The 19,450-nt window shown below is 44.6% G+C and overlaps 1 long non-coding RNA gene across 1 annotated transcript in view; it reads right to left on the reverse strand.

Moving 5' to 3' along the window:
- Window positions 1-407: 407 nt before the first annotated feature.
- LOC139702271 (uncharacterized) overlaps window positions 408-19,450 on the reverse strand; it is a 62,173-nt gene continuing 43,130 nt past the window's right edge. The window contains exons 2-3 of the long non-coding RNA XR_011704856.1: window positions 2,750-2,829; window positions 408-1,893 (exon numbers count right to left, since the gene is read on the reverse strand). This is a non-coding gene — a long non-coding RNA (uncharacterized lncRNA). The remainder of the gene's footprint in view (window positions 1,894-2,749; window positions 2,830-19,450) is intronic.

The raw sequence follows: 19,450 nt of genomic DNA on the forward strand, positions 1-19,450 counted from the left end.
AGTGAGAGCAGAACAGCTGGGGCCTGGGGTGCCATTCCACTGCCCCTGTGAGAATGTGTCCCAGTAGCCTGGGTGTAGGATACTGAGGAAGGAGTCATCAGTCCTCAGGGATCTGGAAGAACTTCGTGGAAGAGGTGACCCATACTTGAGTTGGGCCTTGAAAGGGGAGTGGGGTTTTGCTAAGTGAAGAAGAGGAGGAGGGTGCCCCTGCAAAGGAGAATATTGGAGAAGCCGGAGCCTCCTGGGTGCTGTTGGAGCCAGGGCCAGAGTGGAGGGCTGCCTGGGGAGTGGCAGCGAGAGAGCCAGCCAGGGGTGACAAATCTTGGAGGAGCTGTGAATGCACACTGTCCAGCTGGGGAGCCTGGAGTGCACCTGCAGGTGCCCATAGAGGCTTACTAAATGACATGATTTATTTGGTGGTGGGGAGGGGGTCACTCCAGAAAGAGCAGAAATGAGCTGGGTGCAGTGGCTAAGGAGGCTGAGGCAGGAGGATTGCAAGTTCAAAGCTAGCCTCAGCTACTTAGCCAGGCCCTAAGCTACTTAGCAAGACTCTCCCTTTAAATAAAATATTTAAAAACAAACAAACAAACAAAACAAAACAAAAAACAAGCTGGGGATGTGACAGTGGTTAACTGTGCCTGGGGTCAATCCTGATACCAAAAAAAAAAAGAATAGAGATCTAGAGCCCTAGACCCCATAGGTGTCCCTAGAGACACTCACCATCTCCCAGATAAGAACCAAAACTCCCTTCCCAAAGGAGCATCCTGAACAGCCAGGATGAACCCTGGCAGTTTCCACCTGGATCTGGCCTCCAGGGCCCCATAGCGACACCCTGAGGTAGCTACACTCAGATAAAGAAACCAAGCCTCAGCTAGGCACACCTGTGATCCCAGCCCTCCAGAGGCTGAGGCAGGAAGGTTGAAAGTTTGAGGCCGTCCTTAGCAATTTACCAAGACCCTGTCTCAAAATAAAATAAACAGGGCTGGGGATGTGGCTCAGGGGTAGAGTGCACCTGGGCTTAATCCCCAGTACTGAAAAAGGAAAAAAGAAATTGCACTTTTGTGGCAGAGGCAGGATTCAGATCTCTTCTTGCACTTAAACACTGGGCCTTCTTCCTCCCTAAGCACTTTGCTGTTCCTCAGTTTCTTCATCTAGAAAATGGTCCTGGGGGCATGAGTGAGGGAGTACCCAGATAGAAGCCACTTGGCATAGTGCTGAACATTCGCTCACCATTCAACAAATATTTATTAAGCAGCTACTAGGAGCAGGACCATTTCCCAGATGTTGAGATGCATCTGGAAACAAAACTCAGTCCTTGCTCTCCTCAATTGGACACTAAGATGAGGATTGAGAGGATGGCCAAAGGAGCAGAGGAAGTACTCAGTAAACGCTCACACTAAGTCCCGCTTACTGGCTGTGGGAGCTTGGGCAAGTCACTCTGGCAAGTCACTTCTGGATCTGGAAAGCGGGAACACAGAGGGGAGGTGCTGCCCACAGCGTAGCTTGCCTCTGCCAGCCTCCCTGCTGAGCAGCTCTGCTCCAGCCCTGGTGACCAGTGAAGCTCTTCTGCCAGCAGCAGGGACCCGGTCTGGTAATTACTGTTCACACTTTGTTTCTGGCCCCCTCTCTTCCCAGGAACCACAGCCTCTGTCTTGTCCTGTTGCAGACTAACAGCCCCCCAGCTTCCATCCAGGTCTGGCTTTGAACCTGATGCATCCTCATGGAGGCTGCAGGAGCCTGGTGTTCAGGGGACACCTTTGTCCCTGAGCAGTAGGGCCCCCGGCTCTTCAGTTTCCAGGGGTGGAGCAGATTCAGCCTGGGTGAAGGTGGGGTGGAGCTCAGGTCAAAATCAAGGAGCTCCTCAGAGAAAGGCAAGGCAGTCCGAGACCAGCCCTAGGAACATGAAATAATCACAGTCGGATCCCTTCTTAAGCACTAAGGATACTGTTTTAGCTAATTTAATCCTCTCTGTCTATAAAATTTCATCTTAGAGTTGATAAAACTGAGGCTCCTAAAAGCCAAGTGACTTTCTCACGGAATCCCAAGCCCCTGCTGGTCTCAACCTCCAGGTTACTGTTCCCAGGCTGTGTGCCCAACGTCCAAGTCACAGCTATACCCCAGCCCCCAAGTGTAACCAGAGGCAATAACTGGCACCATAGGACCAGGGAGAGAGAATGAGCCTTGCACTTCTCCTTGGTCATTACTGCCCCTCATCCCTTCTAGGAGCGGTGGCCTGATCCACCTCACCCCAATCTCATAGTCAGAAAATAGGGACAGAGTCTGGAGGTGGGGTTGGGTCCTTCCTTGCTACCTAATGCTGCTACCAGACATGACTCTGTCACTTCTTCTGTCCCCTGTAGCACCCTCCCCCTCTCTTGTTAGTGTGTCCCCTGGCCTCCCAGCATGCCCCTCATTTGACGCCCCCCCATCCTAGCAAATCCTAGAAAACTGCCAAGTCCCAGGCTCTCAGTTGGACAGCCTTCACAGGCCAATCTCTTTCTCCTCTACCCACAGCCTGTTCCCGACAAATGTAAAAGGCTCCTGGATTCTTCTCTGACCACATCCTCTGCCTCTTTTATCCAGCCATCCCTCACAGAGCTGTTCTTCAAGCCCTGTCCACAGGACCTGAGGCGTTTTCCCCATTCACCAACTCCCCATGGCCTTCCCCCTCTTCCCTTGTCAGCCCAGAGTCCCCGGTTTATCAGGCCATGGTCACCCCCTGCCCTCTGTCTGTGGCGGTTCCACTTGCCTGGCAGATTCTTAACGCTGGACTTCTGACTCGGGATGGCTACCTTGGCACAGAGTTCATTGCTCCATCGCCCCAAATCCCTGCAGGGGATCAAAAGAAGAACACTGGAGTTTTAAAGCGGATTAAAGGACACCGGTGGCAAAACCTAACAGAGATGAGGCAACCATGACACAGCAGAGTGTTTCACTCAAAGTGTGAATTTTCCCAAATAACTCTGGGTTCCCTCCTAAGTACAGGTAAAAGGCAGAGACAGCCACTGTCGGGGGCCACCATGAACAGGAGCTGAGCACGACCCTTAGCCTTGAGCATGGAGCTGTGGACCTGGCTTCCGCTCACCACAGGTGGACCTCAGCTTCGCTGGGAAGGAATTACAGCTCCTGGAGTGAGCGTCACCCCCCTGAAACCCAACCTCTTGCCTCATTTGGGTGGAACATTCTTGAGGGTCTTACCCCCAATAAGTAAGGCTTCAGGCGCTCTCCCTCTTTTTGTCTGCCTCTCTTGCTTCCCTTGTGGGAGCTGGGGCAGAGGAGCTGTCTCTGGACCCCAAGAAAAAGGTACTGTCTGTGTCTGTGTGATTATTCAGGGCCAACCCAACTCACCTGGAGTGACCCTGACTGACTCAGTCTCGTGTTGTGGTAAGCCACGCTTATCATACCCACTCAACACCATCCTGGAGGTTAAGCCAGTGCAAACAAGTGAGGGGGGAAAAAGTCAGATTTGAAAGAAAGAAGTAGAACTGTCTTTATTCATAGGTGCATGGATTCTGGAAAATCCATGGAAAATCGGAACAATAGCTATGAGAACTAAAAGGTGAGTTTAGCAAGATTATAATCCATAAGAGCAATATTTGGGCCTGGGTGTGTGGCTCAGCGGTAGAGCACTCGCCTAGTATGTGCGAGGCCCTGGGTTCGATCCTCAGCACCACATAAAAATAAATAAATAAATAAAGATTAAAAAAAAAAGAGCAATATTTAAAAATCAATTATGTTTCTACATAATACAGCAGAAGAACAACTAGACATTTAAATTTAAAATAATAGATTGTATAACGGCATCAAAAATATGAAATACTACTTAAAGATAAATTCAACAAAGGACATATGGGATTTATAGAGCAGAGGCTGCAAAACATTGCTTGGAGAAATTAAAGATGATTTGACTAAATGGGGAGATATACCAAATTCATGGATCTAAAGAGTCAATACTGATGAAATGATGCAGTGGCTCACACCTGTAATCCCAGGGACTTAGGAAGCAGAGGCAGGAGGATCGAAAGTTGGAGGCCAGCCTCGGCACCTGAGTGAGACCCTCTCTCAAAATAAAAAATTAAAAAAAAAAAAAACACACACACACACACACAAAAAAAAACTAGGGATATTGTTCAGTGGCAAAATACCCTGAGGCTCAAACTCCAGTACCAAAAAAAAAAAAGCTTGAAAATCTGTGCATTTTATTATATGTACATTAAACATCAATAAAAAAGTAATGATGCATATTTAAATGAAGAATGATATGTAACAGGATTTTTAAAGAACTTGAAACAGGGGCTAGGGATATAGCTCAGTTGGTAGAGTGCCTGCTTTGCATGCACAAGGCTACCTGGGATTGATCCCCAGCACCACATGAAAACAAAGTATCCATTTACAGCTAAAAATATTTTTAAAAAAGAACTTGAAACAGTTGTTTGTTAAAGAAAAAATACATTGTCTCATACTTAATGATGAAAGCCTGAATGTTCCTCTCTGAATTTGGGAATGAGGCAAGAAAGTCACTTTCATCACTTTCAGTTCAACATTGCATTGGTTTTAACCAGTGCTATTGGCAAGAAAAGAATATGAAGCCTGGAACTGAAAAAGTGAAGCTATAATTATTTGAAGATGACATAATTGTATATGCAGAAAATCCAAGAAATCAAGGTCCAGCAAAACAAATAAGAAACAGAACCTGGCTGGGTGTGGTGGCGCCTGCGTGTAATCCCAGTGGCTCAGGAGGCTGAAGCAGGAGGATCATAAATTCAAATCCAACCTCACTAATTTAGCAAGATCCTGTCTGAAAATCCAAAGTAAAAGGGATTGGGGATGTGGCTCAGTGGTTAAGTGTTCCCGGGTTTAATTCTGGTACAAAAAAAAAAAAAAAAACTAGACTAGAATAAGGGCCTTCCAATTAAAAGCAGCAGCAGATGATGTAACTCCAGAGGCTGAAGAAGGAGGATCAGCAACTTAGTGAGACCGTGTCTCAAAAAATTAATTGATTAATTAAAAAAACACACACACACACACACAAAATTTACCAAAACTGACATAAGAATAAATAGAAAATCGACTAGTTTGGATCACCAGCACTATCAAGAAGAAACTAAATAAAATAAAGAAAAAGAAAAAAGTCTGACTACTCTCATATACATTAAAGAAATTGAATCAGCAATTAAAAGCCTAGTCACAAAGAAAAATCCAGGCCCAGATGGCTTCACTAGTAAATTCTTCCAAATATTTAAGGAAGAGATATCAAACTTATACAACAAACTCTTCTCCAGATTAGAAAGAGAAGAAGCTCTTCTTCATTCATTTTGAGGCCATGATAACCTTGATATTGAAACATGGCAACGATATTTCAAATAAAAGAGATTACAAATCAGTTTATTTCATAAATAGAAATGAAAAAATCTGAATAAAATATCAACAAATGGGTCTGGGGCTGTAGCTCAGTGGCAGAGCGCTTGCCTAGCATGCGTGAAGCACTGGGTTCAATCCTCAGCACCACACAGAAATAAACAAATAAAATAAAGGCATGCTGTCCATTTACAACTATAAATTTTTTTAAATCAACAAATTAATATATAAAAGAGAGACTGGGGCAGAACTTAGTGGTAGAGTGCATTTTTATCATGCACAAGGCCCTGGGTTCAATATAAAAATATATAAAAGAATAATATGTAACTGCCAAATTGGCATTATTCTAGAAGAGTATAGTTGGTCTAACTGTAGAAAATCCACCAACATAATTCATTTCTGTGGTAGAATGAAGCACATAATCGTGTGATTTTCTTCATAGATTCAGAAGAACTCTATGAAATTCAATACTATTCATGATTTAAAAAAAAATGTCTTGGGCTCAGGATGGGCTCGGTGGTAGAGCACTTGTCTGGCATGCTCAAGGCCTTGTGTTCTATCCCTAGCACTGGGAAAAAAAAAAAAAAAGAATGAATGAATGAGAAAGAAAACTCAGAAAAATAGGAAATGGAGACAATTTCCTTAATCTGATTAATGCCAAAACATAAAAACCTTTCCTCTGAGAGAAAAACAAGAGTTTCTGTCATCAGTACTTATCCTCGTTCTAGACATTCTTGTCAATGTAGTAAAACATGAAAATTTCACAGCAAATATAAGAATGAAAAAGGAAAAACAAATCATTATTCACACAGAATAAAACTGTGCAATACAAACATATCGTGTAAATATATTACAAATAGCTCAAATTAATAGTATTGTTCAAACAGTTCAAAAATAAACATTTCTACTGATTTTTCATCTACTCATTTTATCAAATATTGAAAGAAGGGTGTTAAAATCTTTAACTATAAAAAAAAGAGCAGAAATGAATTTTTAAAATTTCCAACTTTGTTAGTTTGTCTATTTCTCCTTGCAGTTCTATCAGTTTTTGCCTTATGTATTTTGATGCTTTGTTATTTGGTAAATAAATATTTAGAATTATGTGCTTTTTTGGGGGGAGGTACCAGGGATTGAACTCTGGGGCGCTCAACCACTGAGCCACTTCCCCATCCCTATTTCGTATTTTATTTAGAGACAGGGTCTCACTGAGTTGCTTAGTGCCCCCCCCGCCAAGGCTGAGGCTGGCTTTGAACTTGAGATCCTCCTGCCTCAGCCTCCTGATAGATAGAATTATGTGCTTTTGTTGAAGTGACCCTTTAATTATACTGAAATGGCCATCCTTATCCTTTGCTCTGAAATCTATTCAGTCTGATAGTAATATAGTCCTTATGATTAGCACTAGCCTGGCATACCCTATATTAATATAACCACTCCAGCAGTTTTTAGATTAGTGTTAGCATGGTACCTCCTTTTATTTGACCTTTTTGTGTCTTTATTTATTTAGTGGTGCTGGGGATTGAACTCAGGGCCTCACACATGCTAGGCAAGCAGTCTACTACTGAGCTACAGCCTCAGCCCATTTTATTTTACTTTGAGACAGGATCTCACTAGATTGCCCAGGTTGACCTTGAACTTGAGATCCACCTACTCCTGCCTTCCAGGTTGCTGCTACTGGTGTTTTTTTTTTTTTTTTTTTTTTGCATTGAGAATTGGATCCAGGGATGCTTTACCAGTGAGCCATATTTTTTTATTTTGAGACAGGATCTCTCTAAGTTACTGAGAGTCTTGCTAAATTGCTGAGGCTTCAAATTTGCAATCCTCCTGCCTCAGCCTCCCACGTTGCTAGGATTACAGGTGTGCACCACCATGCCAAGCTTGTGGTTTTTTTTATTTATTTTTTAGAGAGAGAGACAGAGAGAGAGAGAGAGAGAGAGAGAGAGAGAGAGAGAGAGAGAGAGAATTTTTTAATATTTATTTTTTAGTTATCGGCGGACACAACATCTTTGTTTGTATGTGGTGCTGAGGATCGAACCCGGGCCGCACGCATGCCAGGCGAGCGCGCTACCGCTTGAGCCACATCCCCAGCCCTGTGTTTTTATTTTTATTTTTAATTTGTTAGTTGTAGATGGGTATAATAGCTTTATTTTATCTGTTTATTTACATGTGGTGCTGATGATCAAACCCAGGGCCTCACAAGTACAAGGCAAGCTCTCTACTACTGAGCCACAACCCCAGTCTAACTGTGTTTTTATTTTTAAAGTGGGTTTCTTATACACAGCATGTAGATGGGTCTTGCTCTGTCATCAACTTTTTAATTGGGTTGAACAGATCATACTTACTGATTATAATTAGTTATCAATATAGTTGAGGTTAAGTCTGCCATCTTGGTTGAACAACTAAATGAATCTACTAATTATCATTGAATTGTTTTTTGAACATCTACTGTCTTGCTATTTGTTTTCCTTTGTTCCATCTGGTTTTTATTCTCCCTTTTCTGCCTTCTTTTAGATCAAATTTTTATTCTGAAATAATTTTAGGTTTACATAAAACTTGCAAAAATAGTACAGATAGTTCATGTATCTCCTTTACCCAGCGTCCCCTAATGCCAACAATTTACATAATCATAGTACAATGATCAAACCAATTAGTGTTGGCACAATACTATTAACAAAATTAAAGACCTTATCCTAATTGTAACTGTTTTCTCCCTAATGTCCTTTTTCTGTGTCCTTGTCCAATCCAGAATTTCATATTTATCACTGTAACTCCGTAGTAGAGTGTTTGCATAACATATTCAAGATTTGATTTCCAGCACTGAAAAGAAATAAGAAGATTTACCATCTTAACCATTTTTAGGTGTAAGGTACAGAAGTGTTAACTGTCCATAGCATTGTGCTCTAGATCTCTAGAACTTCTTCATCCTGCAAAACTGAAACTGTACCACAAGCAACAACTTAGCATAAAATCCTCAAGGCTTATCCATGTTGAGTGTATGACAGGATTTCTTTTTAAAGCTAAATAATATTCTACTGTGTATATGTGCCACATTTTCTGCAATCATTGATGGATTTTTGGTTTGTTTTATCTCTTGGCTTTGGTGAATAATGTCTCCATGAACATAGATGGGCAAATATCTCTTTGAGGTCCTGCTTTCAATCCTTTTGGATATATACCAAGAAGTGGAGCTTCTACAGCATACGGTAATTCTCTCTAATTTTTGGAAGCTCCTCCTTAACTCTTAACTGCTATACCCTTACCCATTCCCACTGACGGTGCATAATTTCTCCATATCCTCGCCATCATTTAGTATTTTCTGTTTTGGGTTTTTTGTTTGTTTGTTTGTTTTTATTTGCTTGTTTGTTTTGACAGTTGCCATTCTGACAAGTATGAGAAAATGTCATGTTGTAGTTTTGTTGTTAAGTTGTAGAAGTTCTTCAGATATTCTGAATAATAACCTCTTATCAGATATGTGGTTTCCCATTCCACAGATGGCCTTTTCTTTTTCTTTTTTTTTTTTAATGTATTTTATTTTATTTTTATTTTTTAGGTGTAGATGGACACAACACAATGCCTTTATTTATTTTTTTTTTTATGTGGTGCTGAGGATCGAACCTGGGTCCCGCCCGAGGCAAGCGCTCTACCACTAAGCCACAATCCCAGCCCACAGATGGCCTTTTCAATCTTAATAATTTCCTTTGCGGCCATGAAGTTTTTCAGTTGGCTGTAGTCTCATTAGAAAAATGAAAATATAGAAAGTTTGTTTTTGTTGCCAGGTCCAAGAAATCACTGCCAAATTCAGTGTCAGGAAGATTTTCTCTCCTGTTTCCTTTCAGGAATTTTTTACTTTCAGATCTTTTTTTTTAAAATATTTTATTTACATTTTAGTTTTCGGTGGACACAACATCTTCGTTTGTATGTGGTGCTGAGGATCGAACCCGGTCCGCACGCATGCCAGGTGAGCGCACTACCGCTTGAGCCACATCCCCAGCCCCTACTTTCAGATCTTATATTGAAGTCTTCATTTTCTCTTGAGCTATTTTTCATAAATGGTATGAGGTTAAGGATTCAACTTCATTCTTTTGCATGGTGAGTATCCACTTTTCCTAATACCACTTGTCAAAGAAAACTTTCCTTTCCCTGTTTTGCAGTCTTGACACGATTTTGCCTTTATTCTTGTAGGATTTTTGCTGTATATAAATGCATAGTTCTTTTTTTTTTTTTTTTTGGGTACTGGGGAAAAAACCCAGAGGCATTTTACCACTGAGCCACCTCCCCAGCCTTTTTTATTTTTAACTTTGAGATAGGGTCTCTCTAATTTGCTTAGGACCTTATTAAGTTTCTGAAGCTGGCCTCAAACCTGTGACTCTCCTGCCTCAGCCTACTGAGCACTGGGATTACAGGTGTGTGTCACAGTACCCAGCAGTTCCTATTCTTTTAATACTTTAAAGATGGCATTCTGCTCGTTTCTGGCTTGCACTACGTCCACTGAGAAGTCTGCAACCTCTTACCTCCCCATATTCTGTTTCTATGTTGCTTTCAAGATTTTCTTATTTCTCATGGGTTTTGAGCAATTTTGTTGGGGGGGAGTTGTTTACTGGGGATAAAACCCAGAGATGTTTTACCACTGAGCCACATCCCCGGCCATTTTTGTTTTTTACTTTGAGACAGGGTCTCACTAAGTTGCTTGGGGCCTCACTAAATTTCTGAGGCTGGCCTTGAACTTGCAATCCTCCTGCCTCAGCTTCCTGAGTTTCTGGGCTAACAGAAGGTGCCACTGCCTCTGGGTCATTTATTTTAAATTTTTTGTTTATTTTTTCCTTTTCTTTCTTTCTTTTTTTTTTTTTTTTTTTTAGTTTCTTTTTTTGGGGGAGGCAGGGTGGGTGGATACTGGGGATTGAACTCAGGGGCACCCGACCACTGAGCCATATCCCCAGTCCTATTTTGTCTTTTATTTCGAGACAAGGTCTCACTAAGTTGCTTTAGTGCCTCACTGTTAGTGAGGCTGCCTCTGAACTTGTTATCCTCCTGCCTCAGCCTCCCGAGCTGGTGGGATTTACAGGGGTGCACCATTATGTCCAGCTTCCTTTTTCAGTTTTGTCTTTCTCATACTGGAAGTGTGGCAGCCCTGGAAATGTACCACCCAGATCTGACTTCAAGATAGCATTTGCCCCATAGAGTGCCAATACCAGCAACCTCCAACTGCAGCACTTTCTGGATCAACTGCAGTGTTTGAATGGAGGACACACTTTCCCCAGGCAGCTCCAGCCAATTGCTGAGCACCATGGGGGCACTTGTGCCCAGCAAGGTTCTCTGCAGTGGGTGAGCTCTGTGCCCAGGCGCCAACTGGGATTCTCAGAGCTTCACCTCCGCCTGGGGCTCCTCCTCCCCAGCCCTCCTTCCTCCCCCTCTCCTTTCTACATGTCATCCTGGATCTAAGCAGTTTTAGTCCAGTTGCGAGATGCTGTCACCTAGCACATCATGGCCAGAGCACATGGCAGACGGAGGAGGGCTATTCACTTTATGGTCACCAGGAGGCACAGGTAGAGAGAGGAAGGGCCAGGGTCCTTATATCTCCTTCAAGGACACTCCTCAATGACTTAATTCCTGTCCATAAGGCTGCACCTTTTAAAGGGTCTATCGCCTTCCAATCGTGCCATGGGCTGAGCGACTAAGCCTTTAATAGGTGGGCCTTTGGGGGCCACCTGCTGATAGTAGGCCCGCCCTGGCCCCTGGGGACTCAACCCCCAGTTCTTTGTTATGCATGTCAATGTGGCCAGCTCACAAGGCCATGACGCAGGCTTGCGGTTCCCTGTTTATCTGCCTCGCACATATGTGTCTCGGGAACATCTTGACCTGTTCGAGCCTCCTGATAGGGGACCGTGACGTGACGGTAACCCAAGGACGCAGTTATTACTCTCCCCTCCTCACTTTTGAGTAATTTCCCGCAGCTGTTAAAAAGATATATAAGGGGAACAAATTTGGCAATAAAGCGCGCGCGCACACGCTCCCTCCTGGATGAAGAACCTTGGTGTCCTGTGTATTTTTAACCCCGACGTCCCTCGCCGGACTCGGCTCCGTTAGCCGGACGCGGCAGCCACCCATCCAAACTATACCACCACAGGACCCCAACTAGCACAGGTAGTTTTCTTCATCTATGAGGTGATCTTTGGTTGACCTTTTTTTTTTGGGGGGGGCGGTTTGGGGATTGAACCCAGGGCCTTGTGCATGCGAAGCAAGCACTCTACCAACTGAGCTATATCCCCAGCCTGACCATTTGTATTTAAGGGAAAAATATTAACAAGCAAACAGGAAGTTGGGTAGGTACAATGAGACATTTTACCAGGAGATTTTGCTCTTTAGTGACTGGGCAAAGAGCCAACTGCTTCACTGGGAACTTTCCAAATGTTAGCTTATGGAATTTTTCTTTGAAGCCTTTCAGTTTCTCCAGGTAAGAAGCCTCTGGTCTTTTGCCTGGAGACAGGAAACTTCTTTCTGCCTTCTCTGTGCAGGTCAGTGGTGGAGGGGTCACCTGCTCTTCCTCCCTGTACCTCACCTTGGCCCCGAAGCCATGTGGTTGCCAAATCCCTTTCTCCTCTTTATCCTCTGACTTCCTCTCTCCTGGTCGCTAGGTCTATGACTCTTCTTGATCCACTTCCACCCTCCCAGAACACAGCTGAAATCTTTTATCTGCTGCGATATCATTTCTTTGTGGATTTATGCCTGCCTTCTTCTTTTTTTTATTTAATTGATTTTATTTTTTAAAATACACAACAGCAGAATGCATTACAATTCTTATTACACATATAGAGCACAATTTTTCATATCTTTGAATATAAATTCATGCCAATTCATGTCTTTATACATGTACTTTGTCTTTATTTTTGCATTACAATTCTTTTTACACATATATACCACAATTTTTCATATCTCTGGTTGTATATAAAGTATGTTGACACCCAATTCATGTCTTCATACATGTACTTTGGATAAGGATATCCATCACATTCCACCATCCTTGCTAATCTCCTGCCCCTCCTTTTCCCTCCCACCCCTCTGCCCTATCTAGAGTTCATCTGTTCCTCCCATGCTCCAGATCCCTACTCTACTATGAGTCAGCCTCCTTATATCAGAGAAAATATTCGGCATTTGTTTTTTGGGGATTGACTGACTTCACTTAGCATTATCTTCTCCAACGCCATCCATTTACCTGCAAATGTCATGATTTTATTCTCTTTTATTGCTGAGTAAAATTCCATTGTATATGTATGCCATATTTTTTTTATCCATTCATCCACCAAAGGGCATCTAGGTTGGCTCCACAGTTTAGCTATTATGAATTGTGCTGCTATAAACATTGATGTGGCTATGTCCCTGTAATATACTGTTTTTAAGTCCTTTGGGTATAGACTGAGGAGAGGGATAGCTGGGTCAAATGGTGGCTCCATTCCCAGTTTTCCAAGGAATCTCCATACTGCTTTCCATATTGGCTACACCAATTTGCAGTCCCACCAGCAATGTATGAGTGTGCCTTTCCCCCCACATCCTCACCAACACTTATTGTTGTTTGTCTTCATAATAGTTGCCTTTCTGACTGCAGTGAGATGATATCTTAGAGTAGTTTTGATTTGCATTTCTCTGATTGCTAGAGATAATGAGAATTTTTCATATATCTGTTGATTGTGCCTGCCTTTTTTTGACTACCATTTTAGTGGGATCTTAAAAGGGAACAGGATAAAGGCCCGTGCAATTCATCATCATTAGGCAGAAGACCCTAGTCAGTCACATTGTCCAAAGGCCATTCTGCTGCTATGTGTAGAACAGATTATAAACAGACAAGAGCACAAACAAGAAAGCCAGTCAGGAGGCCACCGCCAGAGCAGGGGCAAGTGATTAGGGTGACTAGGATGGGTACAGCAGCAGTGGAGACCTGGAGAAGCAGTTCCAGTCATCATTAGGCAGTAGAGCCCACAACACTTGCTGATGGGTTGCAGGGAGAGGGGTGATTTAAAACACGTCCACAGGGACTGGGGTTGTGGCTCAGTGGTAGAGCCCTTGCTTTGCATGTGAGGCCCTGAGTTCAATTATCAGCACCACATATAAAAAAATAAACAAATAAAATAAATATATTGTGTCCATCTACAACTAACAAAAAATATTTTAAAAAATGTCCACAAGGGCTGGGGTTGTGGCTCAATGGCAGAGCACTTGCCTAGCATGTGTGAAGCACTGGGTTCGATTCTCAGTACCACATATAAATAAATGAATAAAATAAAGTTCCATACACATCTAAAAAATTTTTTTTAAATGTCCACAAATTCTTTGATATTCCTCCAGTTAGGAAATGGAGCTTAATTCTCCTCTTGAATGTGGGCTGGACTTAGTCCTCTCTTCCTTTCTTTCTTTCTTTTTCTTCTTTTCTTTTTTTGGTACCAGGGATTGAACCTGGGGCCACTTAACCACTGAGCCACATCCCCAGCCATTTCTGGTTTTTTTTTTTTTTTTTTTTTTTAACAGGGTCTCACTAAATTGCTTAGGGCCTCACTAAGTTGCTGAAGCTTGCCTTGAACTTGCAATCCTCCTGCCTCAGCCTCCTGAGTTGCTCGGATTATAGGCATGCACCACCAGCCCTGGCTTTTTTTTTTTTTTTTTTTTTTTTGGTACTGGGGATTGAACCCAGGGGCACTGTACCACTGAGTGACATCCGGTCCTTTTTCATTTTTCATTTTGAGACAGTGTCTTGCTGAGTTGCTGAAGCTGGCCACAAACTTACCATCCTCCTGCCTCAACCCCCAAGTCACTAGGATTACAGGGATGTACCAACTGTGACCAATTTAATGACTCTTTTCTAAAGAATGCAATATACATACTTTATATATATAGAATATAAAGTATATAAAGAATGCAATATACAAGCATGCTGAGGCAGGAGGATGGCAAGTTCAATGCCAGCCTCGGCAACTTAACAAAACCCTGTCTCAGAATCAAAAATAAAAAGGCTGGGGATGTGGCTCAGTGGTCAAGCACCCTGGGTTCAATCCCTGGTACCAAAAAGAATACAATATACTAGGAAGTGGTAAAAGGGACATGTGTGGCTTCCAAGACAAGATCAGAAAAGGCTTTATGGCTCCGCTCCTTCTCTCACTTTCTCACGCAGCAGGAAGCCAGCTGCCATGTTATAAGGACCCTCAAACAGCTCTGTGGAGATGTCCACACAGCAAAGAATTAATTGAGGCTTCCACCAATCATCAGACCAACAGGCCTGTGAGTGGCCCCCCTGGGAAGCAGGTCCTCCAGCTGGTCAAGCTATTAAATGATTGCACCCCAGCTGACATTCTGATGATAGCCTTCAAAGGGACCATGAACCCAGGGAAGATGCTTCTAGATCCAGACAACTATTAAGTGAGATAATAAATGTTCATTTGTTTAGTGGTGTTGGGGATGGAATCCAGGGCTTTGCACATGCTACCCAAGCCCTCGGTCACTGAGGTGCAGCCCCAGTCCAATACTGATTATTTGAAACCACTAAATTTTGGGGGATAATATGTTACACAGCATTAAATAACGAACACAAGAAATAAAGGGAGACTTGTCCTGGCGTTTTGGGCTTGAGCAACTAGGTAAATGACTTCAACATTTACTGAAGCAGGAACGCCTAGCACAAGAAAAGACTAGAAAAGATTCTTGATACTGTGATGGCCTGGTTGATTTTGCAGTGTCCTTTAGACATCCAAGAAGAGATGTCAGAGAGCTGTTAGCTATAATTCTCCAGGCTGGAGAAATATTTGGTAGTCCCAGGCCTGTGTCTCATGTTGAACACCCAAGGAGAAAAGATGAGGGACCCTGGGGCCCTGCAATGTTGAGAGGTAAGACCAAGGAGAAGGGGTAGCAGCACAGGTGGGAGGCATGAACCAGTCCTCAGTGGCTCAAAGTGAGGAGGGGAGTGATGGAGGAGGAGAGAGAGATCCCCTGGGCGCTGGCAGCCTAGCAGGGAGTTCAGAGGAGCAATTCCTCTGCGGTGACGGTGACTTCCAAAACACCAGGGCTAATAATAAGAGCAATAGTTCCTGTTCCTTGAGTCTTTATCAAATGCCTGGCACTTTAATTCTCTTGTTGAATCATCACAGTAACTCCATGAAGTAAATATCATTGTCCCCACTTCACAATGGAGGGGTCTTTACCCAGGATCACACAGCATGAAGAGTGGCTGAGGCTGGGTTGACACCAAAGGCCATGATCTCCACCACGAGGGGCAGGTGAAGTTCTGTTGTGTCTCATCTCCAGTGGGTTTCCTAAACTTTTTGTGTCAGACCCTAGGGATCCTAAGCAAATATGGGACCAACGGGCAAGGGTTCCCCAGAAGGTGAGCAAAGAAATAGGGGTAGGGGCAGATAGAGGTCTGTGAAGAAGTGGGAAAAGCAAGATATGGCCCAGGAAATCGACATCTTTTGACTTTAAAGGAGCAGCATGCAAATTATATTAAAAGCAGCATGCAAATGAGATGCAAATTACCTTGGGGATGAGCATCTGTTATATTTGAGTCAACAGCTCAGGCACGTTGGGTGAGCCCTCCCTAGCTTTCTTGCAGGGTTGCTGGGTCAAGACCCCTTGCAAGGCCTGTTAACAGGAGAAGCACATGGGCCTCCCCTAAGGCCAGCCCGACTCTGGATAGGAAGGGAAGTGCTGCCCACCATGTTGAAATAAGTCATTTGTTCACACATTCATCTGGCAAATGCCTATAAAGCACCTATTCAGTGTGAGAGGCTGAGGTAGATGCAGCGGACAAGTAGGAGACTCATTATTTCTAGTTTCTAGGAGCATACCCTCTAGTGGGGGAAATGAATAGGTACAGTAAAGATTCCAGTACCATCTAGAATCTGGGCCAGGCTTTCTCAACCTCAGCACTAGGGCTATTTTGCATGGCAATTCTTTGTAGGGTTTTTCCTGTGCTTTGTAGGATGTTTAGCAATATCCCTGTCTAATGGGCTCCACCTATTAGACAGATGTCAGGAGCAAGCCCTGACATGTGACAAACAAGCAACAACAACAACAAAATGTCCCCAGGGGCTGGGGTGCAGCTCAGAGGTAGAGCACTTGCCTAGCATTGAGGCCCTGGGTTCCATCTGCAGCACCAAAAAATGTGCCAAATCAGGAAGAAGGCACAAAATCACCCCAGTTAAAAACCACTCTTCAGGGGCTGGGGATGTGGCTCAAACAGTAGCACGCTCTCCTGGCATGTGTGCGGCCCGGGTTCGATCCTCAGCACCACATACAAACAAAGATGTTGTGTCGGCCGAAAACTGAAAAATAAATATTAAAATATTCTCTCTCTCTCTCTCTTTAAAAAAAAAAAACAAAAACCAACACACTCTTCAAGCCAGGCGCAGTAGCGCATATCCTTTCAACCCAGTAGCTCTGGAGGCTGAGACAGAAGGATTTCAAGTTCAAAGCCTGCCTCAGCAAAAGCAAGGCACTTAGCAACTCAGTGAGACCCTGTCTCTAAAATACAAAGTAGTGCTGGGAATATGGCTCAGTGGTTGAATGCCCCTGAGTTCAATCCCCGGTACCCCCCGCCAAAAAAGAAAAAAACCCTGCTCAAAAATCCAAGGCTCTGAGCCCTTTGGGTAAATCAACATACTCAGCAAACTATAGATTGAACTTCAAGGAGCCATGCTGTTTCACGGGTTGGTTCTGTTTCTCTGGGCTTCTGCATGTCATTTTTAGGGTAAAAAGTCCCAAGTGGTCAAAAAGTCCCAAAGGGTGGTTGCAAACCTCTGATCTAGATGGGAAAGTCATGAGCAGGGGAGTCCCCACATGTGAAGTGTTTGTGCTTGGGTGCACAGCTTGGTGGCTCTGTGGTGGCTGTTTGGAGGACTTCTCAGCTTCTTGTCACTGATAAATGCTGAGAATGCCAACAAGAGGGTCTCACGGTACATTGAAACCATGCACTCTGTGTGCACAGGGAACGGATGGGAGACCAGACCTCCAGCCCTCCACATCAGACCGCCATGCCCAGGACATGAGGGTTCCTACCCAATCACCTCCCCATAGCAGGACAGCGAGTCATCACACTGAAGTGTCAAGATATCACTGAAAGATGAGGCTAGAAGTTCCCAATTTGGGACATGGGAGAGGAGCAGTTGGAAGCAGATGTAGAACTGTCTGGGGAAGGAGGGTGTTCCAGTTGCAGGCTGAATGACATCTACCCTCCTCCTATACTCCTTCCTCTCTCCTCTCCCCTCACCAGGGCTGAATCCAGAAATCCTGCACAGATAAACCTCCAGATCCTGAAATTCACAAGGGATGGCGGGGATCAGGACCCAGGGCCATGCCTCACCCAACTGAATCTGAGAACCCTTTCTATGTGCAACTTGCCAGCCAGCAGCAGAATGTGTGGGGATCTTGTTCCCCAGGGGCCTGGGGGATGGAGCAGACTCTCCCTTCTCCCTCTGACCACTGAACCTTCTGGACACGGGCACAATCAGGCATTTCATGCCTTGCAAGGGTCAGAATGAAAGGGCTGTGTCTGTCTGCTCCCTAACCCCCCTTCCATCTTCAGATTTTTCCATCTGCCCCGGGGCCCAGGCCTCATCTCCCACCCCCCACCCGCCCCCAAGTCCTTTTCAAAGATCTGGGAACAGAAGGGATCACCTACAGTTCTCTTCAATTCTCAGGGGCCAGCCACTGACTCCCATCTCCAACATTCCAAAGAGGGAGGTGAGATGCTGATAGTCCTCCCTTGTCGCCCACAGGAACCCACAGGTCTTCCCTTGTCACCCACAATGACACCCCAAGGTCACACCCAGCCAGGCCTGCTGTTCTTCTGCCCACTCTGTTCTCCTCCATGGTATGACCCAAGAAAGGGGTAACTCAGTAAAAGGACGAGTTTCTCACCGTTTCCCCATGGAACCAAGGGCTCCTTCCCACCAGAAATTCCTCAGAAAATGAAGATGGGGTGGAGTCATGGGAACCCAAAAGCAATTACAAATCAGGGCTCATCCTGCCAATTGCGGTGTGTCCCAAGGAAGGGACACTCTGGGTGCAGCCTGAGGGAGCTGATCTCCTCTCTGTCCTCCCCTATGCTACCCCTGCCACCCCACCCCAATACTGAAGCCCAGATAAGTAGCCAGGAACTGGCGTCACTGTTCGTCCCACCGCCAGCACCCGTGAGCAACAATTCCCAGGCCTGACATTCTGCCGGCTTCACACCACCTCCCAGAGCTCCAGCCAGAAGCGCTTCCTGGATAAAATATTAAACATGCAAATCTGAGACAGTGCCTCAACGAGCGACAGACTGCACGACCACAGCCTGGCAGAGGAGACGCACGCCACCGGGGGTGGGGGAGAGGTATATATAGACAGAGACTTTGAATCTATCTGTGCAACATGTAAGGGAGAGAACAGCCGGATGGAAAACTACCGCAGCAGCCTCCAGCTGGGGTGGCCTGAGGTCGGCAGGCAGGAGGCAGGGACAGGGGAGGGGGTCAGGAGGAGCCCCAAAGCCGTCTCAGAGTGGGGCATGACAAAAGCCCTTTGTGCTTGCATCCTGCATGGAGGAGGCCAGGGAATGGGCACATGGTTTTGGAAAGGAAGTTAGTTAGAGGCATGGAAAAACAGAGGGGAGAGAGAAGAGGCAGAGACCTGGGGTCACAAGGAGCACCACTCACCATGCAGGGCCTAGGGGCCTCGAGAATAGGGCACCGAGACAGCTGGCGCAGTGGCTCATACTGGTAATGCCAGCAACTTGGGAGACTGAGGCAGGAGGATTTTGAGTTCAAGGCCAGCCTGGGCAATTTAGCAAGATTAAAAATAATCTTGTTATTTTTAATTAAAAATAAGTTGTCTCAAAAGTAAAAATAAAGAGGGCCATTAAGGGCCTCTGGGTTCAAGCCTTGGTACAAAAAAAAAAAAAAAATGCATTGAAATGAGTTGGGTCAATAGGGTTCCCACCTTGATCAAAATGATGCTTCTTAAACTTGAATATGAGCAGGAATCCCCAGGGACCTTTGAACCAGAAGCCCCAGAGGGGCCTGAGTCTGTGTTCCCAGTGCACCTGAAGTGGTGTCAGTGCCAGTGTCGATCCCAGCCAAGGCAC

The sequence above is a fragment of the Marmota flaviventris genome, chromosome 17 (assembly GCF_047511675.1).
Source record: "Marmota flaviventris isolate mMarFla1 chromosome 17, mMarFla1.hap1, whole genome shotgun sequence".
NCBI classification, from domain to species: domain Eukaryota; kingdom Metazoa; phylum Chordata; class Mammalia; order Rodentia; family Sciuridae; genus Marmota; species Marmota flaviventris.